An 8,972-nucleotide genomic window follows, 5' to 3' on the forward strand; every position below is an offset into this window, starting at 1 on the left:
GTAGCATGTACAGTTAGCATAAATATATTGCAAAATATCTGCTCTTTCTCCCTGAAGGAAGAGCAGTGCTCAAATTCCTGTAGGACAGCTTGCTGAGTTGGATCCAGTCACCTGTGCCTGCAGCCTGTCTTTTGTGGTAAATTTGCACCTTCCCTAAGCAGCAAGTGTTACATGGCCTGTGACTGGTCTTGTCTGTGCTCACTCTGAAAGTAACTTTCCATTAAAAATTAAAAGTGCAATTTTGGCAGTGGCACAGTTCCAGGTTCTCAGTTGTACTTGCTTTGAATGACTCTGTAGATCTTGACCTGTATTTTGATTTTTCCCATATAAATTAATCCCAGCCTTGGTGTAGACATTTGGTTTCACTTGGCTGCATCAAGGCCATTGCAGGGAACGCTTCTTCTGATGCAATGTGGAATGACTGAGCAATACATGGCTTGCTAAAGAAGTTTGGTTAATCTTAAAGACACTTCAGAAAAGCTGGGTAATCTCAACATTTTGCATTATTCTCCAGTATTGGTCTTCAGCCTACAAGTCAGCAAGTTTGCTGATGATACCAAGCTGACTGGTGTAGTTGATATGACTGAGGGACAGGATGCCATCCCGAGGGACCCAGACAGGCTGGAGAAGTGGGCTCAGGTGAACCTCATGACATTTAATAAGGGAAGTGCAAAGTCTTGCAGCTAGGTCAGGGCAATCCTAGGTACCAGTACAGGCTGAGGGATGATGAGATTGAGAACTGCCCTGCAGAAAAGGACTTGGGAGTACTGATGGACAACAAGCGGGACATGAGCCAGTAACATGCACTTGCAGCTCAGAAGGCAAATCGTATCCTGGGCTGCATCAAAAGAAGCATGGCCAGCAGGTTGAGGGAGGTGATTCTGCCACTCTACTCTGCTTTGGTGAGACCTCACCTGGAATACTGCATCCAGCTCTGGAGTCCTCAACACAGGAAGGACATGGACCTGCTGAATTTGGTCTGGAGGTGGGCTGCAAAGATAATCAGAGGCCTGGAGCACTTCTCCTATGAAGAAAGGGTGAGAGTTGGGATTGTTCAACCTGAAGAAGAGAAGGCTCTGTGGAGGCACCATTTTGACATCTGAAGGGGACCAACAAGAAAGCTGGGGAGGGACTGTTTACAAAGATATGTAGCAATAGGATGAAGGGCAATTGTTTTAAACTGGAGCAGGGCAGATTTAAGTGGGACATGCGGAGGAAGCTCTTTACAACGAGGGTAGTGCAATACTGGGACAGATTGCTCAGAAAGATGGTGGAGACCCTGTCCCTGGATACATTCAAGGTCAAACTTGATGGGGCCTTGAGCAACCTGATCTAGCTAAAGATGTCCCTGCTCACTGCAGGTGGGTTGGACAAGGTGACCTTCAGGGGTCCCTTCCAATACGATGCATTCTATGATTCTATGAAATGCAGCGCTGCTGCAGTGATAGGACTGAAGATCTGTCTTTATGCTGAGTCCACAGCTTTCCTTTGAGCACTGACTTTTTTCTGCTGCTGTGGTTCTCTTGAAGCCACCTGTTGCCTCTGGTCATACACATTTAAGTAAAGCTTTTGGAGCAGGGTCATATCTTTGCAAAGTTTTTTGTGATGGCAAGGAAAACATGGTCCTGATTCCAGCCTGGAGTGCTAATACAAATAAATGTGATTCAGGAGGGCCTGAAAAAGTTTTTAAAAGGAGGAAGCAAGTCAAGATGCTTTGCTGATTATTTGCCAGTTTGTAGAAATTGCAAGTGGTTGCAAACGGCTTTGCTTTTACTATGAAATAAAACTATCCTGTTTTTGTCTGGAGATGACCAACAGCAGTTGTTGCCTTTACTTGCAACCAGCAGATCAAGAAGATTTACACTGAACTGAGCAACTGTTTGCACATTTCTTCAGGTCTACTTAACCACCCTCTACAAAACAATTTTTCTTCTTCTTCCTATTGTAGTCATAATCAGGCCTTGATAAGAACTGCTGCCAGAGACATCCAATCAGTCCTATGTTATCATCTGGAAATTATTAGAGTCCTCAGGACAGATTGAAGCCATTTTGATAGCATTGATTAGTTTTTTATTTCAAGTTGTGCCATTTCACCATTCACTGGTTTAAAATTCTTGTTTCATTTGTGAGGATACTTTTTGTTCTGTTGTAAATAAGAAAATATATCTTGGTCTGTGAATCCAAATAACCTTTGAAGTTTGTGGCTTTGTAATTTGAAAGTCACCTGGAAAATGTATGCTTTCTTGTCAGCTTTAATCAATGCACAATAATCAATTAACATATCAAAGTGTTCAATTACTCCTTAGTGATGAGGTGCTGTATGGCTTAATTTCCTGGAAGATTCTCAGCACTCTCAGTGCAGCATTGGTCTTACTTAGCTGACTGCTTAATGGTGGCTGCTATGAAAACAGAGCTTCTACCAAATCCTTACTGAACCAGATTAGTTTTCCTCAAAAAGCAAAACCTTAAGAGTTGTATGACCCAAACATAGGACTAAAAGACAAAATTTAGGAAGGCACCTTGCCTGACCTTAGCCAACATAATGTATTTAGACAGTGTATTTAATGAACTTCTTGACTTGAGCAAGATTCCCATTGATTACAGTGAGGCTATTAACACCAGCTTCCTCACAGAAAGCAGTGTCAGATCCTTCCTCAACACTGCAAACCACTTCTTTCTGTCTAATTTGTGAGTTGGATGTACTGTGCTGTTGCCAGTTTTGAAGAAGGGAGTCTTTGTGATTAGAATCATAGAATCATAGAATTGTTAGGGTTGGAAGGGATCTCAAGGATCATCTAGTTCTAACGCCCCCTGCCATGGGCAGGGACATCTCACACTGGAACCACATGCTCAGAACCACATCCAGCCTGGCCTTAAAAACCTCCAGGGATGGGGCTTCTACCAACTCCCTGGGAAACCTGTTCCAGTGTCTCACCACCCTCATGGTGAAGAACTTCTTCCTAACATCCAATCTGAATCTACCCATTTCTGGTTTTATGCTTAATAAGGATGCTAAGTGTCCTAACTTTTTTGCTGAGTGTGGAGGGGGTTTGGCATTCCTTTTTCCTACACTACACTACCCTTGCATTTCCCAGGGGATTACAGGAGGAAAGTTCTGCTGACTCTGGGGTCGGCATGTTTCATGCTTATTTGAAGGCTGAGGAAAAGAAATGTGAACAGGTGAAGTATGATTTCAGTTTCAGTCCCCTAAATATTGTAGAGGCCTGAGAAGGTCTATATTTGTGAATTAAATCTCTTCAAATTCAGAATTGAGGTGTTGACACTTCATATTGCCCTTTTTAGAGTATATGGAGCTAAAAAAAAGCCCTAGTAATTTGCATGGCAATACAAGACTTTTCTGGGATCACTGTGCTTTGAACACCACACAATCTTTAGTGTATCTCTTCTCAAGTCCCTGTGACACAGAGGGGTACCAACGTCCCTATTTCACATAACATTGTGAGTTCCTAAGACAGCTGCTGATGAGTGATTGGTCTTAAGAGGCTGCAGCAGAACTTTAAAAGTTACCTGAACCTTCAGAGGCTCTCATTGGTGTGTGTGCTGACTACCCTTCCTTGCTTACAGAGTTTGTGGCTGGAGAGCTGTCTGGCAGAAAGTGACTTTGGGGGTTCTAATTGACAAGCAACTGAATATAAGCAAGAAGTGTGCCCAGGTGGCCAAGAAAGCCAATGGCATCCTGGCTGGTATCAGAAATGCTGTGTCCAGCAGGAGTAGGGAAGTGATTGTACCCTTGTACTCAGATCTGGTGAGGTCACACCTTGAACATTGTGTCTAGTTTTGGGCACCTCAATACAGGAGAGGTGTGGAGGTGCTGGAGTGAGTGCAGAGGGCAACAAAGCTGTGAAGGGCCTGGAGAACAAATCTTATGAAGAGTGATTGAAGGAGCTGGAAAAGAGGAGGCTGAGGGGAGACCTCATTGCTCTCTACAACTACCTGAAAGGACATTGTGGAGAGGCTGGTGCTGGTCTCCTCTCACAGGTAATTGGTGATAGAACAAGAGGGAATGGCCTCAAGCTATGACTGGGTAAGTTTAGACTGGACATTAGGAAAACATTTTTCACAGAAAGAGCAGTCAGGCATTGGAATGTGCTGCCCAGGGAGGTGGTTGAGTCACCACCCCTGGATTGTTTGGATGTGGTACTTGGTGATATGGTTTAGGGGTTAGACTTGGTGTTGCTGAGAGTCTTTTCCAACCTGAATGTTTCTGTGATTCTGTGAATCCTCACTTTTGGTAAACTGTTGACTTAACCCTAAAAGAAACCAGCAGTGGGTTTTCCATTGATTTCAGTTTTGGTTACTGCTGAGCAGTGCTCACACAGCACCAAGGCTGTGCTTTTCCAACATTCCCCCCCAACAACAGTAGGCTGAGGGATGGGCAAGATCTTAGGAAAGGGATATGGCCAGGCCAGCTGACCCAAACTGACCAAAGGGGTATTTCATAACACAAGACATCAGCTCAGATGTATAAGCTAAGTAAAAGAAGGAAGGGGATGGGATAGGTTGGGGGCATTCATTAATGATGTTTGCCCTGTGGAGCAACCACTATGCATATTGAAGCTCTGCTTCCCAGCAAGCTGCCAGACATTGTCTGCTGATGGGAAGTAGAGAATAATGCTTTTGTTTGCACTTGCTTCTTCATGCAGCCTTTACTTTTGTCAAACTACTTCTGTCTTGATCCATAGGCCTCTTGGTATATTTTCCCTCTCCCCTGTCCACCTAAGAAGGGGAGTGATAGAGCGGCTTTGGTGTGCATCTGGTCCCCAGCCAGGCCCAAACCACACATCACTTTGCAGCAGCTTTACAGCCTGAATGATCTCTTTGGTTCCTTCTCCCAGAAAGTTATCAAACTACCAGTAGATAAAGCCCTAAGAGGATATTGCTGTATTAAATCTCAGAGCATTGCCACAAACAGTTTTCCAGATCTGACTCTCTATGCCAGGAAAGCCGAGCCGTGTGTGCTGGAAGGGAGAGCTCCTTTTGTTGTGGTCAAATGGAGAAGGAGGAGAGCAATAGCGATCAAGCAGGGTTGCTGGTGCAGGAGCTCAGAGGTGCATCCACCCACCCACCAGCTGTGGCATGTTGTTGCTTTCCTGCAGGAAGCTGCATCACGTTATCAAGCCAGCATTCAGTCCTTCATGAGAAATGAAACACCACATGTTTCCAGGAGAGGACAGGGAAAAAAGGCAGAGAGAACACGTAGCTGTGTTTGAGCCACTTTTCATCAGGCTGAAGGAAGGTGAGCATGAGGGGCTCTGCGGTGAGAAGGTCTGTAAAAACATAGCAATTATCCTCATCTCAGCTTGCCTATTGAGAAATAATCAAACTTGTGATGAGTCTTGTGACCTGTCAGCCCTCTTAACTGAACTGCAGTTGAAGAGATTCACTGCAAAAAAGGTATAGGCTTATTGTTGATTTTTAACCACGAGAGTTCCTAAGGGAAATAGCATGCAGCAATAAAATTTAATGCTCTTCTGATGAGCATCTGGTGCTGGGTGTGTTTTTTCTTTTAAATTGCATTAAAATTAAAACTGCAATATTGCACTGAGTCCTCATTTCCTGTTAAGAGAGGAATTATGATGCTCTATTGATTGGCAAAGCTGTTTCCCATCCTGCATAAGTGTGGTTAGTGGACAGAACTTCACTCACAGACACAGACATGCCCTACCACCCAACTCAGCTAGGAAAGTTTCTTTCCTCTAAATTATTCATAGTGAAACCACTGATCCTCAAAAATCAAAACAGAGAAGCAAAGGTATAAAATTACCCTCCTATATGCTTTTGCATTAATTTATGTGCTATCACATTGAATAAAAGGAAATAGCAAGTTAAGCATGTTCAAGAAGCCCCATGATGAGTATAATCGATGCATTCATCCTATAGAACATACATATAATAGCCCATTGTAGTTATGGGATTGGGCGGCCAATATTTTTGCCTTGGAGATCATTACTTAAGCAGATGACTCTTGACCCTTTTCTTTTAGTGCTTTGAGAAGTTTGCCAGAAAGTACCCTTTTGTGCCAGTCAGCCTTTAACATCTCCCTCTGAGCAGCCACAATTTTTCATTTAAGTTACTTCTGAACATTAATCTGCTTTTTATCCCAAGGATCTTTATGAGAAATAAATTGGAGCCTTTTCAGCAACACAATTGTAAAAGCTTCTTCCTGACTAGTTAAAAGGATGTCACAATGTAGCAACAATGCCTGTGCTGTAAAATGGTGTAAAGTTTAACAAAAAAAAAATCCAAAATAAAAAGGCAACGGAGCAATGCTGGAGCAACATGCTGGGTGTTTCTGTATGGAAACTTGCTTGCCTGCACAGTCCTTGGAAGCTCAGGAAATGTGATTCATAGCAGCAGATAGCAGAGAAAGAAACTTACTCAGAAAACCAAAGATCTGCTGTGCCATAACTTTGCCATAACTTTTACCATTGGTACACCTCCCGGTGTGGCTGGTGGTCAGAATAAAGAGAAAGGTTCACAGCCTAGCTGGCAAACCTCATTAAAGTGTCTGGTTTAAATAGGTGCTGACTCAGGAAAGAAAGAAAGACTTTGAAGATCGAAGCAGTGCATAAAACTGGGTGGGTCCTTTTCAGCCTTACTGGGAGAAAAGCAAAGGGGATACCAGTGAAGAGAGTGGACTCCCTGGGGAGAGCCTGCATTGACTGGTGCATGCTTCCCCTTGGAGCAGTTGTCATTGGAATGCCCAGGTCTGCCCCATGAAATGTGCTGTTGTACACAGGAACAGGGAATGAAAATCCAGGCTTTAATCTAAGTTGGATTGCTCCTTTAGGGCCAAAGTGCAGAGATCCTTTTCTCATCAACTACCTCCTTACAAGGGGAGTGCAGGTAGGCTGCTGGAACAAATTATAAAGAAATCCCATATCCTCCTGTAAAACAGAAGAAAAAAGCCTGACCTCAAGACGGATAATAAGGGATCATTGGTGATTTGAGAATGACTGTGACTTGGAGCCCCTCTCCCCTCACCCCAGTGTGAAGCCCTCTGAAATATGGCTTTGCTGAAGCCAAGTTGCTAACAGGTTCCTTCCCATTTGCTTTCTTTCTGGTGAGGCCTTTCTCTGCCCAGTGCACATGCCGATGCCCACTGTATTAAAAAGAAACCACAGTGATGACGGCTGCTTTTCCTTTGCTAGGAAAGACAGACCTTGGCAAATAATTAATTCTAGCTTTTACTCCCAACATATGTATGACTTCTTATTTATAGAGACTTACAATAAAAATGGGAATGATTTTCTTGACCTGATAAGTTACAGATTAAACCAATAAAAGAACAAAGGAGGGGGTTGTAAGAAGAGGACATAGGAAAGGGTTTTGTTTAAAGAGTCCCATGCATGGCTAAGAGATGTATCCAGAGAAAAGAGATAAAATACCCCAGATTAATAACTGTGACATTTTGCTGGCTTATTGCTTTCTGAAGGCTTTACCTTCTGTGGACACAGAGTTATATAAAATATGAAGGAGTTCCACTCCATATTGTAGTCATCTTGGTAATGATGGCAATATCTCTGTTACAAACTCATGCTCTCCAAGGAAAGCAATTCTCTCTTTGGTATTTCCGAGGGAAAAATTAATCGTTTTCCCTCCTCTATGTTTTCTATAGTTGCTCCTCTCTTCTTTGCTTCTCACAGCTTGACCTTTGTTGAATTAGTCATGAAAAGCAACAAAATGCTGCTTTAAGTTCATGAATTCTCATCCTCCTATTTCCTGTGAACGTGTCCAGCTGAGAAAGTGAAGAAGAAGCCTGTCAGGATGCCATAATAAGCAGCATATAGTAGAAACCCACTGGATAGAAAACCTAGCTCAAACACCAACTTTGTTTTCACAAAGCAGGAAACGTTGCTTAAATTCATATAGTAAATATTTCTTTGTGTATCACGGGGAGCTTTCATGTAAGATCAGATTAGCTTGAAATCAGAACAAGGCCTGAACTTTGCTCTCTCTTTGCTATAAAAGCAACTGTCTGGGGTAATTTTCAAGGAAGCCTCTCACCTTTTGAGCTAGGCAGAAATGCATGCAGGTAATCTCAATACTGCATTATTCAACAGTTAGAGGGAAAAACTTTAGGCTAGTATTTGAAAATAAAGAAATGTCTTAACAGGAGAGAAATGGATAAAGATCAAGAAGATGAGAACACCAGAAATGCGAAAAGGTCCATTAAAGATATGGGAAAGGAGGAGAGGGACAAGGAACAGGGTGATTTTTATTTCACAGGGATGAAATCAGGTTTCTTTGACTGTAGAAAAGTTTGAAACCAGTGAAAAATGAATTGATTCTCTTTCTTGATTTATGTCACTGCTAGTCCAGAAAATACAGCTGCATACAGCAACAGAAAGATGCAAATCCCTCATTTACAGAGACACCCTCAGTGCAGTTATCTCTGAGGGATGAGGGCTGGAAGGTAGAAGGGTAGAGGTATTTTGGGCATCAATTGCTTGTGTAGATGCAGGAGAGTGTGCTACCATTTACCCATGGCTTTTACCAGGGCCCTGCATCACAACGCTCCTCCCAAATATTTTGCAAGCACATAGAACAAGCTTTCGATATCAATAACCTGGCTTTGGGTTGTGTTGTCCCTCTCTCTTCCCTCTGCCAGCTCTGCCTCATGCATGGAGAGCCTCTGGGTCCTGGGGGGGAATTCCTCACCCATTGCTTCAGCCAACAAGCCTGGCAGTATTGTATTTTTCTGCACACTGAGCTCACCTTGGATATTAAAAGAAAGAAATGCATTAGCTGGTAAGCATTTTGGGTCTCTTCCAAGGCACACTAGTGTGTTGCTCTGCACACCAGCATGGAAACAATTTGCAGGCTGGAGAGTTGGTAAGCTCTCTCTCAAGGAGCTCTGCCACATGCTCTTCTCTACCTTCAGAGCTGCTCTTTATTCAACCTCCTTTGCTCTAGTTTCACCATCTGAGCTTAAATTTGACCTTGTGACA

This window comes from Melanerpes formicivorus, unplaced genomic scaffold (assembly GCF_026170545.1).
Source record: "Melanerpes formicivorus ecotype bairdi unplaced genomic scaffold, bMelFor1.0.p_v2 SCAF_53, whole genome shotgun sequence".
Taxonomy (NCBI): domain Eukaryota; kingdom Metazoa; phylum Chordata; class Aves; order Piciformes; family Picidae; genus Melanerpes; species Melanerpes formicivorus.